General features: G+C 43.6%; 1 protein-coding gene across 5 annotated transcripts in view; it reads left to right on the top strand.

Annotated features, from left to right (window-relative positions):
* The window catches only part of sorbs2b (sorbin and SH3 domain containing 2b), a 308,730-nt gene that overhangs the window by 23,199 nt on the left and 269,051 nt on the right, over positions 1-16,480 (top strand). Inside the window, exon 2 of one of the 5 annotated variants that reach the window (XM_085981485.1) lies at positions 3,443-3,519. The exons of the other annotated variants lie outside the window; for them this stretch is intronic. The gene's annotated coding sequence lies outside the window, so the exon portion shown is untranslated. The remainder of the gene's footprint in view (positions 1-3,442; positions 3,520-16,480) is intronic. 5 annotated transcript variants of the gene reach the window in all.

The raw sequence follows: 16,480 nt of genomic DNA, 5'->3' as shown, positions 1-16,480 counted from the left end.
TTGCCATTCAGATAATAATCTGCCTTCCTGTTTTTGCTACCAAAGTAGATAACCTCACATTTATCCATGTTGTATTGCATCTGCCATTCTTCTGCCCAATCACCTAACCTGCCCAAATCATCCTGGAGTTTCTCGGCATCCTCCTCACAGCACACACGCCCACCCAGCTTTGTGTCGTCTGCAAATTTGGAGATATTACATCTAGTTCCCTTGTCTAGATCATTAATATATATTGTGAATAGCTGGTGTCCAAGGACCGATCCCTGCGGTACCCCACTAGTCACTGCCTGCCACTCAGAAAAAGACCCGTTTATTCCAACTCTTTGCTTTCTGTCTGCCAACCAGTTCTCTATCCAAGTCAATACCTTGCCCCCAATCCCATGTGCCTTAACTTTACACGCTAATCTCTTATGCGGGACCTTATCGAAAGCCTTCTGAAAGTCCAAATACACCACATCCACTGGTTCTCCCTTCTCTATTTTACCAGTTACATCCTCAAAAAATTCCAGTAGATTAGTCGAGCACGATTTACCTTTTGTTAATCCATGTTGACTTTGTCCGATCCTGTCACTGTTTTCCAAGTGCTCTGCTATTACATCTTTTATAATGGACACTAGCATTTTCCCCACTACCGATGTCAGGCTTACCGGTCTGTAATTCCCTGTTTTCTCTCTACCACCTTTTTTGAATAGTGGGGTAACATTAGCTACCCTCCAATCCACGGGTACTGTTCCAGATTCCATCGAATGTTGGAAGATGATCAGCAATACATCTACTATTTCTAGGGCCACTTCCTTAAGTACCCTAGGATGTAGATTATCAGGCCCTGGGGATTTATCGGCCTTCAATCCCATCAATTTCCTTAACACCATTTCTCTACAAATACTGATTTCTTTCAGTTCCTCCCTCTCAGCAAACACTATGTTCCCCGACATCTCTAGGAGGTTATTTGTGTCCTCCTTTGTGAAGACAGAACCAAAGTATGTATTTAATTAGTCTGCCATTTCATTGTTCCCCATTATAAATTCCCCTGATTCTGACTGCAAGGGACTTACGCTTGACTTCACCAATCTTTTTCTCTTCACATATCTCTAAAAGCTTTTACAGTCAGTTTTTATGTTCCCTGCAAACTTACTCTCATTCTATTTTCCCCTTCTTAATTAATCCCTTTGTCCTCCTTTGTTGAATCCTAAACTGCTCCCAATCCTCAGGTTTACTGCTTTTTCTGGCCAATTTATATGTCCTCTCCTTGGATCTTATGCTATCCCTAATTTCCCTCATTAGCCACGGTTGAGTCATCTTTTTTGTTTTATTTTTATGCCAAACTGGGATGAACAAATTCTGTAGTTCATCCATGCGGTCTTTAAATGTTTGCCATTGCCTATCCACTGTCGCCCCTTTGAGTGACATTCCCCAATCAATCCTACCCAACTCGTGCCTCAGACCATCGTAGTTTCCTTTATTTAAATTCAGGACCCTAGTCTCAGAGTCAACAACTTCATTCTCCATCTTAATGAAGAATTCTATCATATTATGATTGCTCCGACCCAAGGGGCCTCGTACAACAAGATTGCTAATTAATCCTTTCTCGCTACATAATACCCAGTCTAAGATGGCCTGATCTCTGGTTGGTTCCTCAACATATTGGTCCAGGAAACCATCCCGAAAACACTCCAGGATTCCTCCTCCACAGTATTGTTACTAGTTTGGTTAGCCCAATTTATATGTAGATTAAAGTCACCCATGACTGCTGTGCCCTTATTGCACACTTCTCTAATTTCCCTTTTAATGCCATCCCCAACCTCTGCATTACTGTTTGGAGGTCTATATACCACTCCCACTAACGTTTTCTGCCCCTTGGTATTTCTCAGTTCTACCCATACAGATTCCACATCATCAGAGCTAATATCCTTCCTTACAATTGTGTGAATCCCTTCTTTAACCAGCAATGCTACCCCACCATCCTTTCCTTTTTGCCTATCTTTCCTGAATATTGAATACCCCTGGATGTTGAGTTCCCAGCCTTGGCCACCCTGAAGCCACGTTTTCATAATCGTTTACCTCTATTTGCGCAGCTAATTCATCCACCTTATTACAAATGCTCCTCGCATTAAGACACAAAGCCTTCAGTTTTCCCCCTGACTCCCATTGACTTCAGTTTTGCTTGGGCTCCTTGATGTCCGACTCAGTCAAATGCTGCCTTGATGTCACCTCTGGAATTCAGCTCCTTTGTCTATGTTTGGACCAAGGCTGTAATGAGGTCGGGAGCTCAGTGGTCTTGACGGAACCCAAACTGGGCATCAGTGAGCAGGTTATTGGTGAGTAAATGACGCTTGATAGCACTGTCAATGACACCTTCCATCACTTTGCTGATTGAGAGTAGACTGATGGGGCAGTAATTGGCCGAGTTGGACTTGTCCTCATATTTGTGGACAGGACATACCTGGGCAGTTTTCCACATTGTCGGATAGATGCCAGTGTTGTAGCTGTACTGGAACAGCTTGGCTAGAGGCGTGGCTAGTTCTGGAGCACAAGTCTTCAGCACGATAGCCAGGATGTTGTCGGGGCCCATAGCCTTTGCTGTATCCAGTGCACTCAGCCGTTTTTTGACATCACATGGAGTGAATCGAATTGGCTGAAGAATGGCTTCTGTGATGGTGGGGACCTCTGGAGTAGGCCGATATGGATCGTCCACTCGGCACTTCTGGCTGTAGTTGGTTGCAAACGCTTCAGCCTTGTGTTTTGCACTCGCATGCTGGGCTCCACCATTATTGAGGATGGTGATATTCTTGGAGCCTCCTCCTCCCGTTTAATTGTTTAATGGTCCAGCACCATTTACGACTGGATGTGGCAGGACTGCAGAGCTTTGATCCGATCCGTTGATTGTGGGATCGCTTGCTGCTTCCACTTTTTAGCATGCATGTAGTCCTGTGTTGCAGCTTCCCCAGGTTGGCACCTCATTTTTAGGTACGCTTGGTGCTGCTCCAGTCTGTGGGCTGGAGGTGCTCCCAGAAAACATAAGAAGTAGGAGTAGGCCATTTGACCCCTCGAGCCTGCTCCGCCATTCAACAAGATCATGGCTGATCTTCAACTCCACCTTCCCGCACTATCCCCATATCCCTTAACTCCCTTAGTTCCCAAAAATGTATCGACCTCTTTTGAATAGACTCAATGACTGAGCAGCCACAGCTCTCTGGGGTAGAGAATTCCAAAGATTCACAACCCTTTTGAGTGAAGAAATTTCTCCTCATCTCAGTCCTAAATAGCCGACCTCTTATTCTGAGACTGTGACCCCGTGTTCTAGATTCCCAAGCCAGGGGAAACATTTTCTCAGATTAACCCTGTCAAACCCCTTAAGAATGTTATGTTTCAATTAGATCACCTCATTCTTCTAGGGAACTCTAGGGAATATAGGCTTACTCTACTCAATTTCTCCTCGTAGGGCAATCCGCTCATCCCAGGAACCAGTCGAGTGAACCTTTGCTGCACTCCCTCTAAGGCAAGTATGTCTTTCCTCAGGTAAGGAGACCAGAACTGTACACAGTACTCCAGGTGTGGCCTCACCAATGCCCTGTATAATTGTAATAAGACTTCTTTACTCTTATACTCTAATCCCTTTTGTAACTAAAGCTAATACACCATTTGCTTTCCTAATTGCTTGCTGTACCTGCATGTTAACTTTCTGTGATTCATGTACAAGGACACCCAGGTCCCTCTGAGTGCAAACATTTCCCAGTCTTTCACCATTCAAAAAAATTCTGCTTTTTTGTTTTTCCTACCAAAGTGGATAACTTCACACTTCCCCATATTGTATTCCATTTGCCATGTTCTTGCCCATGACATTGGGTAGTTCCAGGATTTAGGAACGGCGATTATATCTTCAAGTCAGGATGCTGTATGACTTGGAGGGAAAGTTGCAGCTGGTGGTGTTTCCATGCAGCTGCTGCCCTTGTCCTTCTAAGTATTGGAAGTCGCGGTTTTGGGACTTGCAGCCAAAGAAGCCTTGGCAAGGTGCTGCAGTGCTTCCTATAGATAGTATGCTGGTGGTGGAGGGGGTTAGATGTTTAGGCTAGTTGGTGAAACGTTGAGCAAGCGTATGGCTATATCCTGGATAGTGTCGAGCTTCTTCTGTATTGTTGCAGCTGCACCCAACCAGGCAAGTGGAGAGTATTCCATCACGCTCCTGATTTGTGACTTGTCGGTAGTGGAAAGGCTTTGGGGAGTCAGAGGTCAGTCACTTGCTGCAGAATACCCAGCTTCTGACCTGCTCTTGTAGCCACGGCATTTATGTGGCTGCTCTAGTTTCTGCAGTTGAGTTTCTGATCAATGGAGACCCCCAGACTGTTGATGGTGGGGGATTTGGCGATGCTAATGCCATTGAGTATCATGGAGAGGTGGTTAGGATGTCTCTTGTTAACGATGTTCATTGTCTGGCACTTGTGTGGTGTGAATGTTACTTGCTACTTGTCAGCCCAGGCCTGAATGTTGTCCAGGTCTTGCTGCATGGATTGCTTCATTATCTGAGGAATTGCGAATGGAACTGCGCAATTATCAGTGAACATCCCCATTTCTGACCATATGATGGAGGATAGGTCATTGATGAAGCCGCTGAAGATAGTTGGGCCTAGGATACTGCCCTGAGGAACTCTTCAGCCTCGACATTGCTGCAGGTCATTGGCCTCTGACAACTACAAACATCTACCTTTGTGCCAAGTTTGACTCCAACCACTAGGGAGTTTTCCCCCTGATCCCCATTCACTTCAGTTTTACAAGGGCTCCTTGGTGCCACACTCTGCCCTCAACGTCAGGGCAGTATTGGGAAGTCAGTCTTGCCTTGCCTTTGGAATTCAGTTCTTGTCTCCATCTTTGAACCAAGGCTATAATGATCTCTGGAGTCAAGTCATCCTTGCTTTCAAATCCATCCATAGTCTCGCCCCACCCTATCTCTGTAACCCCCTCCAGCCCTTCAACCCTCCGATATCTGCGCTCATCTAATTCTGGCCTCTTGCGAATCCCCGATTTTAATCACTGCACCATTGGCGGCGGTGCCTTCTGCTGCCTAGGCCCTGAGCTCTGGAATTCCCTCCCTAAACCACTCCTCTCTCTTTCTCTCCTTTTAAGATGCTCCTTAAAACCTACCTCTTTGACCAAGCTTTTGGTCACCTGACCTAATATCTCCTTATGTGGCTCGGTGTCAAATTTTGTTTGATAACGCTGCTGTGAAGCGCCTTGAGACGCTTTTGCTACATTAAAGGTGCTCTAAGTTGTTTGTGTGAGTGCACATCTGTACAGAGAAGTATGCGTGACGTGGAAAAACTGACGGGGCGTGAAAAGAAATAATGGGTCTGAATTTGCGGTCGGAGGCTTCCGAACGGCAAAAAACCTACGGATCCACGGAGACTCGCGCTCCTGGGCCTCTGTGTAGGCCTGCGTAGAGGCCCACGTATCCCAGGGGCGCAGACTTTTCGCAAGCGCCCCTGGGCTCACGTGGGCCGGCCCAACCAATGAAAGAAGGGAATCTCCATTCATGCTTATGAGGATTTCATATGTACGGAATCCCCATAAGCAGCAATGGGATCACATTAAAAAAAAAACATTAACATAACAAATAAAAAATTACACATTTTAAAATTAATTAAAATACTAAATAACGAACTTATTTTACAGGTGGTTTAATGTTTAAATAATTGGGGGAAAAAATGTATTTTTATATTCATTTAAATTTTACGGGCATTCGCCGGGCAGTGGCCCAACTCTCCACCCGCACATGCCCTTTTCCTGGGGATGCATTGGATCTGTTGAAGATTCTTGACATCGCAAGTTCCGGGTTTTCACGCATGCGCTTCACGTGCGAAAACCTGCAACTTGCGCGGCCCGTACGCACCCGTAAGGGCCGCTAAATATGGGCCAATACTATAGATATGTTTGAAAACAGTATTTTCTAAAATAGTAGATGAGAGCAGATGGAAAGGTAAAAGACTCGTGAGCAGCTACTGGCTTTTTCTGTACAGTGGAAAAATTATCAACATTAAATGAAAAACAAACACTGAGCAATGACTGGCTGGTTTCAATCCAGGACATTGTACTGAAACATAAATACCTTCTCAGATTTTAGTCTCACTAACTTTTAGTGGGCGAGGTTTTAAAATTCGGGATCTATCATAGAGTTTGATTACATCTGTGAGGATTGAGTGATTTATAAGGTTATAGTAGCATTTTTTTTCCGTTCACGTAACTTGGTCGGTGCAGCCCTGACTGACAATAGTGGTTTTCATTCAGTCTTGGTAAGTGGTGTAGTTTGTTCAGCAGAGGGATTTGGCACAGTTACATTTGTATTTAAAGGTGCACTCGCACGTTGTAACGATTGTCCAACTCATGGCTACGTTTATCCCTGATAATTAATGATCATACATGCTTAATATTTGCATCTTTATACAGTTGCCGCATGAAATTTGGAACTTTATTTTAAACTCAACTATATATTGATGGGTCAGAATCAGTAATGTCAAAAGCTTTAAGCTGCATGCATTAAAAATAGTTTTTATGGAATTGAAAAATCGTTAGCAATCCCAAATTAGCTGTGGCTATAAATCTGAGTGGAGCCTGTGCTGTTAACAAGTAGTCTGACAGCTGGCATCTGAAGTATTCACTGGTGTCACTTGTTCAGATCTACAACAGAAAATTATTTTTGATTTGAAGAAAGCGTGATGGATTAAGATATCTTATGGTGGGTGTGATTGCTATTGAAGCAGCAAAGTGAAGTGGTACATTTAGGCTAGGCTAGGCTTGGCCCATTGAGAAGTGCCTGGGTCGGAGAGTCATGCCGTAACATCTTCACAGCACTGCAATCTCGTGTGCTGCTGAAAATAGCTCCGATAGTTCTACGACGAGCAACAGCTGTGCTTGTTCTGTTGGATTCTGCTGAGAAACCTTGGAATGTTGGTCAAATCTAAGCTCTGAGACCAGAACGCCAAAAGAATGAAAAGTGGGCAAAAAATAGTTTGAAAACTCAAATCAATACAGGAGGCAACGTTGGATACAGCATAAAAAGCTGAAGAAGACTTCCCACCGGTAATCATCATAATTTACTTGAATGCGTAATGTAGATGCTAATGGTTTGTGGGGTTGTGGTGGATGAGCAATTAAATTCAACAGTTCACGCGCCCCAGAGAGTATTTACACCTACAGGATTGTGCCATGTAACAATTTACATTCATCCATTTGTGTTTGTAATTTTTTGCGTTTGAAGGCAGCAATATCCCATAGTCTTAGTAAGCAATTTCAAAAATTGAAGTTTGTTATGGATACTATATTAAGTGTGTGTGTGTGTGTATTTATGTAGAAAGTTATGACCATGTTTGTAAATTCTAAGTTATGAGTGTATTTGTACATAACTATGTATATATGCAAAATTAAGTGTATTTGTTTGGACCCATTGTATGTGCATATTTGGAACGTTCATGTGTATTTCCAAGGATCTATGCATCTATTTGAGTTCTATCTATTTGAGGCTAATATAGTAGAATGATGATTATCAGATGTATTATTAGTGGCTGTTTCTGATTTCACTGATCCCTTTTTATTGTGTATGGTAGGACAAGTGGTTGAGCACTTGACTCCTAACTAGAATATAGTGTATTAGGGCTCTAGATTCACTTAATTTGAACTTGCTCCCCTTACTTGGGTACGTTGAACAAGTGACTGGATGGAGCATGGCACGGAGGCGAGACATTGAGTCTTGCTCCCTAGTCAGAAAGTTGTGGGTTGAATCCCTGCTACAAACTTGAGCACATCACCTAGGCTGACACTTCAGTTCACTACTGAGGGAGTACTGCACCGTTTTTACATGAGATGTTAAGACGAGGTGCCATCTGCCTGTTTAGCTGGACGTAAGAGATCCCATGACGCTATTTGAAGAAAAGGGATGTCTCCTGATGTCCTGGCCAACATTCCTTCCACAATAAACACTGTCAAAGCAGATTGACTGTTCAGTTATCTCCTCATTTGCTATTTGGGATTTGTTGTGCTCAAGTTCACTGCCAGGTTTGCCTGCAAAACAAGTGACTACACTGCAAATGTAATTCATTGGCTATAAAGTGCTTTGAGATGTCCTGAGGATGTGATTAGACGCTATATAACATGCACGTTCTTTTCTTCTTTAACTAATTGAACTTATACACGGCATTAATGGTATTGCCGACTCTCCCATCCACCACGTCTACCAGTTTTTGAGAAATTCTAGTGCCAATTTTAACCCCACAGCTGATGATAACAGGGCATGTGGTGGGTTAAATAGAGGCAGCGGCCTCACCTCAGTGATCATTGCCAGTTTAACTGGCATATTTTGGCAGTATGTGAGGCCCCTGCCAGAGTCAGGAGAGGGTCTCCTAAATATGCAAGGATTGGGGTCCTATGACGTAACTAGGATCCGATGTGATTTTAGCGCTCACCCATGCGACCCATAACCAGAGCCTGGCTCGCCAGAGGAAGCTGGTAGCATCAGGAGCAGGTCCAGAAGAGGGCCAAAGAAGGAAAGTTTTAAACTTTTTTTTTGGAAGGTTTCCTTATTGGCCAGGAGGAATAGGAGTGCTCTTTTGGTCTCCACAAGGCAACCTTGGGCCTCCCCTGCTCCAGGCTTCTCCTCCACCACCCCTCCCATTTCCGCCATCCCACCCCCACCCCCACCCTACCGACTGCGATTGCCTCCAGGCATCCCCCAACATACTTAACCTGACTGACGGGAACCATTCCCATGGGCCTTCTGCCCCCTGAAATTCTGCTCTTGCCCACCAGCCAAGTCCTGATTCCCGTCTGAATCGGGCGGAAGACTCACTTAAAAGATAGCAACGAGGCCCAGGAGTTCAAATGGTCCGGGCCTCAATCCCATGCAGCCAGTTGAGCTTGATGCCGTCCCCAGACCTGAGTTAAGGTCAGGGCTGTTAACTGACTCGGGTATATTTTTTTTCCCAATTCTACTTTCTTGCTGGGGGTGGGGGGGGGGGAATAGCAGAAACAGAAAATAAGAACTGTCAGCATCTATGAGTGGTCAGCCTCACTTCAAACATATATCAGGAATATATCTGCCACCTCCGTATATAATCGAAGTGGAAAGAGTCGACTACAACGGAATAAAATGTTTGCCATCTAAAACTGTTGTCGAAATCACGCGCAATACCCAAGAACAAAGTCCTTCCTGTCGATGAGTATTCCAGGTTGAGTTGTGAATAGGGCTTTTTGCAGTGTGATTATATCTTAATGGGAAAGGTCTCACTTTTTTTAACAAAAAAGGTAGACACAGCCTTTTTATATTTTCACCTAATCACGCTGAAAGAAAGAAGTCCCAAAAGAGTTGAGGAATTCCGGACTGCGCTCAAATGTAGCTCTGTGTTCCTGAAGAACAAACAGCAATGGTATGTACAGCTCTGGCCAAGGTAACAGTGTGCCTTTGTCATTGCTCTGAATGTGGTGTCAGATTTTGGTCGACAAAAAAAGTAAACTCACCAACCTTTGTTTACATAATTAGATTCTGAGAACCAAGTGAAAAGTCTGGGGCTTTTTTATTTCCACAGGCAGGAGGCATAAAGTGGAAAGTGTTTCAGTAAAAATCTATTGGCAGAATAGAAGGTGGCGATAATGTGCAAAAAGTACAGAATGTATTTCTAAGCAAGATTGAAGCCATCGAATGCTTTGCAACTGAATACTTGCAGAAAAACGTAATAAAATCCAGTTAAGGGTCCTACTGCACAGCCAGTCCTAACACCGTAATCGGCTGCAGCCGAAGCAAAAGCAGGATTGGTGCCTGCTTGCAGCAAGTTTCACTTATGCCTCCTTCCTGTTAATTAAAAAAAATCTTTGCTCTGTTTTCACCTGTGTTTTCCTGTTTCATCATCTTCCTGACTTTTGAATCTTCTCTTCCATCCTCTGCGCCTGCTGTTGTATATCGCTGCTTTATGGGTGCCAGCCTGGTCGTGTTCTGGTTACACTGCTTGGTTGGAACTCCGATTTCTCCTGCTCTGGGCAACCCCTAAGCACTGCAGCAGAGTAATGCTCCCCACGCTGTCGATCCAAGCAGCAGGAGACTCTGTGCTCTGGGGTGCCTCGCACTGTTTCTGGGCCGAGTAGTTTACACGACTTTAGTGTCGCTGTGAATTGGAAACTGTTTTGTGGCAGTGTAGAAATGCGCTATCATCTAATACAAAAACAACATGCTGCAGATGCTGGAAATGTTGTAAACTCCCCAGAAAATGCAGGTCCCTGACCTAAAAGGTTAACTCTGTTTTTCTCTCTCCACAGATGCTGTCTGACCTGAGTATTTCCAGCACTTTCTGTTTTTATGCCCTATCATCTGTTTATTTTTCTCCTTTCTCTTTTTGCTTTAACTGTCTTGATTTTTTTTTTGTTCCTTCCCATTTCTTTTTCCCTGGTTCTTTGTTTAAAATGGAGGTGTCAGTGGGATCGCTGTCACTTCTCGGTCAGAAGGTTGTGGGTTGAAGTTCCACTCCAGAGACTTGTGCACGTGATCTAGGCTGACGCTTCAGTGGAGTACAGAGGGAGGGCTGCACTGTAGGAGGTGGCGATAAAACGTTAAACCGCGGCCCCTTCTGCGCTCTCAGACGGACGTAAATGGTCCCATGGCACGATTCAAAGCAGAATAGGAGAGTTCTTCCAGTGTCATGACTAACATTTTTCCCTCCGCCAACACCACCAAAAACAGATGATCTGGTCACTTATCTCTTTGCTGTTTGTGGGACCTTGCTGTGTGCAGATTTGCTGCTATGTTTCCTTAGATTACAACAGTAACTATACTTTATAAAAAAAAATGTACTTCATTGGCTGTGAAGTGCTTTGGGGGACACCCTGATGTCATGAATGGCACTATTGAAATGCTTTCTTTCTTTACTTTAGTTACACATCTTAACTCAATTTAAATAGTTCATTTTTTTGAGTTTAAGGTTGCAAATGAAGGAATAAACCATGTGATATCACTTCAGAGAGAAGGTTTCCATATGTGAGGATTTACGGTTATGCTATTCCTAACATACAGAGGGGCTAGATTTTGACCAACGGGCGGCCTACTGGTGGAACGCAGCAGCCGGCTGCCCCATAGTGCCGACGGGAGGACTGGTCCACCTTGAGGATCAGGTCTGATTGCCATACCCCTGGCGGGTTGTGGGTGGAAAACAAGCTGGGTTTTTGCCGCACTTCCAGCGAAGTTACGGCAGCGAGGTGGTGGCAGCTCTGAGGAAATTCTTGGCCCTGATGCTTTATTTAAAAAAAAAAAAAAAAATGATCTCCAGGGTACGGGTTATGTTGGTATGGCCACATTCATTGCCAATCACAAGTTGCCGTGAGAAAGTGGTAGTGGGTCTTCTAGCAAGTAATTTCACAACTGGCCTGCTAGTCCAGTTTTGAGGGCACTTCGAGTCAACCACATATTGTGGGACTGAAGTCACGTTTAGGGCAGAGCTGGCGTGTTTTGGTTCCCTACGGAACATTAGTGAACCAATTAGGTTTTTCCAACAATCCAGCAGCCCATGAGTTACCAACTTTGTTTAAGTAACTTGCCACGCTGGGATTTAAACTCATTGCCTTTAGGTTGCTAGTTCAGCAGGGATGTGTAATAAATGCTGGCCTTGCCAGCAATGCGCACATCCCAAGAATGAACATTTTAAAAAGGCACTGAAGATAGAAGGAAAGACTTGCAGTTATATAGCACCTTTCACGGCCACTGGACGTCCCAAAGCGCTTTACAGCTAATGAAGTACTTTTTTGAAGTGTAGTCACTTTTGTAATGTAGGAAACGTGGCAGCTAATTTGTGCACAGCAAGCTCCCACAAACAGCAATGTGATAATGACCAGATAATCTGTTCTAGTGATGTTGATTGAGGGATAAATATTGGCCAGGACACCGGGGATAACTCCCCTGCTCTTCTTCGAAATAGTGCCATGGGATCTTTTACGTCCACCTGAGAGCAGACGGGGCCTTGGTTTAAAGTCTCATCCGAAAGACGGTACCGCCGACGGTGCAGCACTCCCTCGGCACCGCACTGGAGTGTCAGCCTAGATTTTTTTTTTGTGCTTAAGTCTCTGGAGTGGGACTTGAACGCACAACCTTCTGACTCAGGCGAGTGTGCTATCCACGGCTGACACTCAAATAGCTTCAAGAACTTTTCAGGAAAGCTCCCAGAAATTCCTCTACCTTTACCTTTATCAAACAACAGCAACATAGCAGAGCAATAGAGTTTTGTAAACATGTACATGAAAAACTACAATTTACCTTTTCAGAGCAAGGATCCAGGGGAAGAGGGCTCCCTGTGGAGCCCATGTTATGCGGATGCACTTTCCAGTACTCTACTCACATTATGGGAACTCCCCAAATTTGCATTGGAACCCAGCCTTTAATACACAAACGGGTGATTCAGCCCAACTCGCACATGAATCCAATGTTAATTGCAATAATAAATAAAGGTATAACACTTGGAAACAGAGGAGTCTAGTGTTGGGCAGCAGTCAGTTGCTCTTGGCAAATGTGAGACAGACAGACTGACTGCTTCACAATAATAATTCTGTCTTTAATAAAAAGTATTTTTGTAGTCCGTCACATTATAATGAGAAATAGTAAAATTGCCCAATGATCTCTCTACAATGAATGTTAAACATTTATACACTTTATACAGCAGCAGGGTAGATAACGAGGATAAGTTTTATTTTTTTTAAATCCCAATGAGAAGTAGATGTTTAATAATCTGGGGACTGGTGTAACCGGTACTTATACACAGTGCATTTCTGCAGTATCTAATCTATACAATATACATTATAATCTTTATTTGGCACATACCAGCATTCCATGTATAGATAACAGTGCTGTTTCAAGTGCTGGCGGATGTTAAGGATAGCGAGGTGACTCTCAAATAGATGAGTGCCTACAGTCCTAGTGTTTTCCATACTTGTACTCAGGACTGTGATGCTGCACAGTCATGTTAGACAGACAGACTGACTGATTAGTGAACTGTACGAATTTGTTATTTGTTTCAGCACTTCTGGAGTAGTATGGATAGAAATTCATTGGCCCTGAAATTGCAGTGTCTGTGATGGCTACTCTGAGTACGCCGTCGTATTCCTTTTGAAATGCCCCGCAAGTTCTGGATTTCTGCATGCGCTTTCGCGAAATCTGGAACTTGTGGCTTGTCAACGTACATGTTGACTGGCCATCCGTGGGGAGTCCGAGAAAGCAATCACTGGCGCAGAGTTTGGCTATTTGCCCAGCGACTGGCCAGCAATTGCCCAATTAAGTCTTGTGGTTGATGCAAGCAGGCATAGGGCCTGCTTGCATCAATGCAAGGGGATGTCTAAGGCTTAAATTAAACATTTTGATATCCTAAATTATGCACATACACTTTGTTAAATGAGTTTATGCAAATATTGGCATGGATTACAGTCTTAATGATGTATAAAATTATCAAAATTAAATTTTTATTGAGGTTGGTGCAATGAAGGTACTTATGAATAAAATTCCATTTCTGTAAATTGTATAATTATAGATTTTGGGATTCCATTGCATATCATTAGTGGATTCCCTTCGCAAATGATTGAAATGGAATTCTCTTTTGTTGCTGGTGGACCAGGCCCATGTTATCCCAGGTACGCTTCCGAACTGCCTGCGTCCCTGGGATCCATGAGCCATTAAGCTGCCCTCCGCTTCGAGGTCTGAGACCGCAACTTTTCGCAGTCTGGGCGCCAGGAAGTACTTTCGTAATTGTTTCGCGGGTCGGAGGCGTACTCCAGATGTATGCCTCCGACTGCAATTTCTAGGCCATTATGTACTGAGGAGGGTGTGGTTGTGTTTGATTCATTCAATCTGAATACAATGAAGATTTGTCGATCGTCACTGACATTGCTCACAAAGTACAGAAGCATCAGTCAGAGAGACGAGCAGTTAAGGTCTCGTGCACAGAAGGCCAGGAAACCATGCTCTTCACACCAGTTGGAAACAGCTATGAACATGTCAGAAATGCATGTTCTACAGTCACAGTGGATATGCATCAGATGCAGAATGTTTCTATATAGATTAAAATGGGCACCATTTTCATGAACCTTTAGTCCTCCGTGTTTAAACGCACATTGGAATGGTGTGAATTAGGAGGGTAATCCTCAGTTTCTGAGAAAAGGGCTATGAGGAACGACCAGATAAGCTATTGGTCTTCAGGCTCAGAGGAGACTGAAGTGTATACATGATGCTAAACGGGAAGGAGAAAGTAAACTAAAAGCAATACTACCAGAGCTGTAGGATAAGAAGGCAGAAGTTCAGGGTCAAGAAAAGCAAATTTAGGACAGATGTCAAGAAGTATTTCTTTACACAGTGTGATGAACAACTGGAGCAGAAGGTCAGGAAGGGTGTTTGTTTACAGCCGGGAGACCGCACTTATTTAAGCAATATTTAGATGCTGTGGGGTTGGTATTCTGGAAGAATGAGGTCCAATGGGTCATAGGGCCTTCCTTATCCAACCCTATCTTGTGATCCCGTGCTGTCAAAACACGTTGGGCCGTAATTTGCGACCCTTTCGGGTGCGTACGAGGTGCGCAAGCGCCCCTAGGAGCCGCACAGGTTCCAGGTTTCGGCATGCGAAGCGCATGCGTGAAAATCCAGGACTTGCGATCTGTCAAGAATTCTCTTGACAGATGATCCGTATCCCCGGGGGAAAGGCCTCCACGGGCGGAGAGTTGCGCTATTTGCCCAACTACTAACCAGCGAATACCCGTGAAATTCTTGCACCTGGTAAAAGCAGGTGTAAGGCTTGCTTTTACCAGCGTAAAAGTTTTGAAAAATAAAATGTTATCACTCATTTATATATTTAAAAACCCTGTCCAATAAGGTAAGTTTCTTTTTAGTCCCATTAAAACATATACTTTTTTCAAAAAATTTAAATTAAAAAAAAAAATATCTAACTAAATGGCATGTTATTTCATTTTAATTATGTAACTTTTTTAAATTTCATGCGTTCGTGTATTTTTAAAGTGATCCCCATATGGGAGGTCCGTACATACAGAATCCCCATAAGCATGAATGGGAATTCCCTTCTTTCATTGGTTGGGCTGGCCCACAGGATCCATGGGGCGCTTGCAAACCGCATGCGCCACTGGGATACATGGGCCTCTACCCACTGGTACCCGGAGAGGCCCGGGAGCGGGAATCTACGAACCTCCCGGACCACCAGGTAAATTCGTACATTTTTTGCAGGTCAGAGGCATCCGTCCACGGGAAGTCTCCGACCGCAAATTTTGGGCCATTTTACTGTGATGGCCACTTTCATGTGCCATCACTGTAAAAATCACGCCTGGATCATCTTTTTTTTCTAACTCCAGACCAAAAATAAATGGTCCGTAATGCATTTTTTTTCCCCATGGAAACATTGCCCCATTAAACACTACCTGCAGCTGCCCAAATGAGTCATGTTTCCTAACTCATCAACACACCTGAAGCATTTAAAACAAACGTTACACCTGATAGCAAAATTATAGACATAATAAAGGACGTTGCCATTCAATGCTTCACTTTCTGGATTCTGTTCAAGAAAACTTTAATTTTTTTGTTATACAGGTAGACTATCTCTTATCCGCAATTCCGAACGAAAACCTCTGAAAACCGAAAGTTTTTTTGTGGAGCATAACTAGAGTATTTATGGTCTATATTTATCCCACTATTTAATTTACCAAATTATTACTGTACAAATAAACTGTAATACTATTTATAGTCTTTATTTATCCCACTCAGTGTGAATATTCATGAGGTTCGCTGCAGAAATATGAATGTGTTTGCTTACGGGGTGCTGCCCAGACCCCCGCTAGGGTGTTACATACTGATTCTGAAATCTGAAAAATTCCGAATTCTGAAAAACATCTGGTCCCTAGGGTTTCGGATAAGGGATGGTGCACCTGTATTTTGATTCTTACCAGAAAATAGCTCTGCAGCCTGACGTGTTTAAATAGAAAACTTAAAAAGGAAACAATTAATGATGATGAGTAGATAAGAGCTGTTTGCCTGGGTTTTCTTAAATAATTTTGAAAACACTTGTTCAAGATCAAGAGCAGAAACCTGGGGAAAATGTGATGGTTTTGAATTAAAAGAATGCCGTTTGTTGTCCACACTGTGCATTCTTTAAATAGTTATTAAATCATTTTAAACGTGAGTATTATCATCAGATATTTCAGGACTCTCACTGGCCCCTGTAAAGTTATTTTTGGATGGCATGTAGAAGAAAATTTTGAGGCGCACAGCCAAATTGGAAACTTGTAACGTAAAATAGAATCTGTTTGTTTATCTTCAGATGTGGCAGAGGTTGAATTTTCTGATGATTCCTCTCCCCCCCCACCCCCCCCCCCCACCCCCTCATTTTACAGTCTCACTAGTATTTGTACAGCTACCTCTACAGAGAGGAACAGTCCTGTTTCACCTCTGAGTGACCCACCTGAATGAAGTGTG

Source organism: Somniosus microcephalus, chromosome 1 (genome assembly GCF_052327205.1).
Source record: "Somniosus microcephalus isolate GS21.2 chromosome 1, FLI_Smic_1.0, whole genome shotgun sequence".
Taxonomy (NCBI): Eukaryota; Metazoa; Chordata; class Chondrichthyes; order Squaliformes; family Somniosidae; genus Somniosus; species Somniosus microcephalus.
The sequence above is the reverse complement of the archived record's forward strand: the minus strand, read 5'-3'. Positions and strand labels throughout refer to the sequence as shown.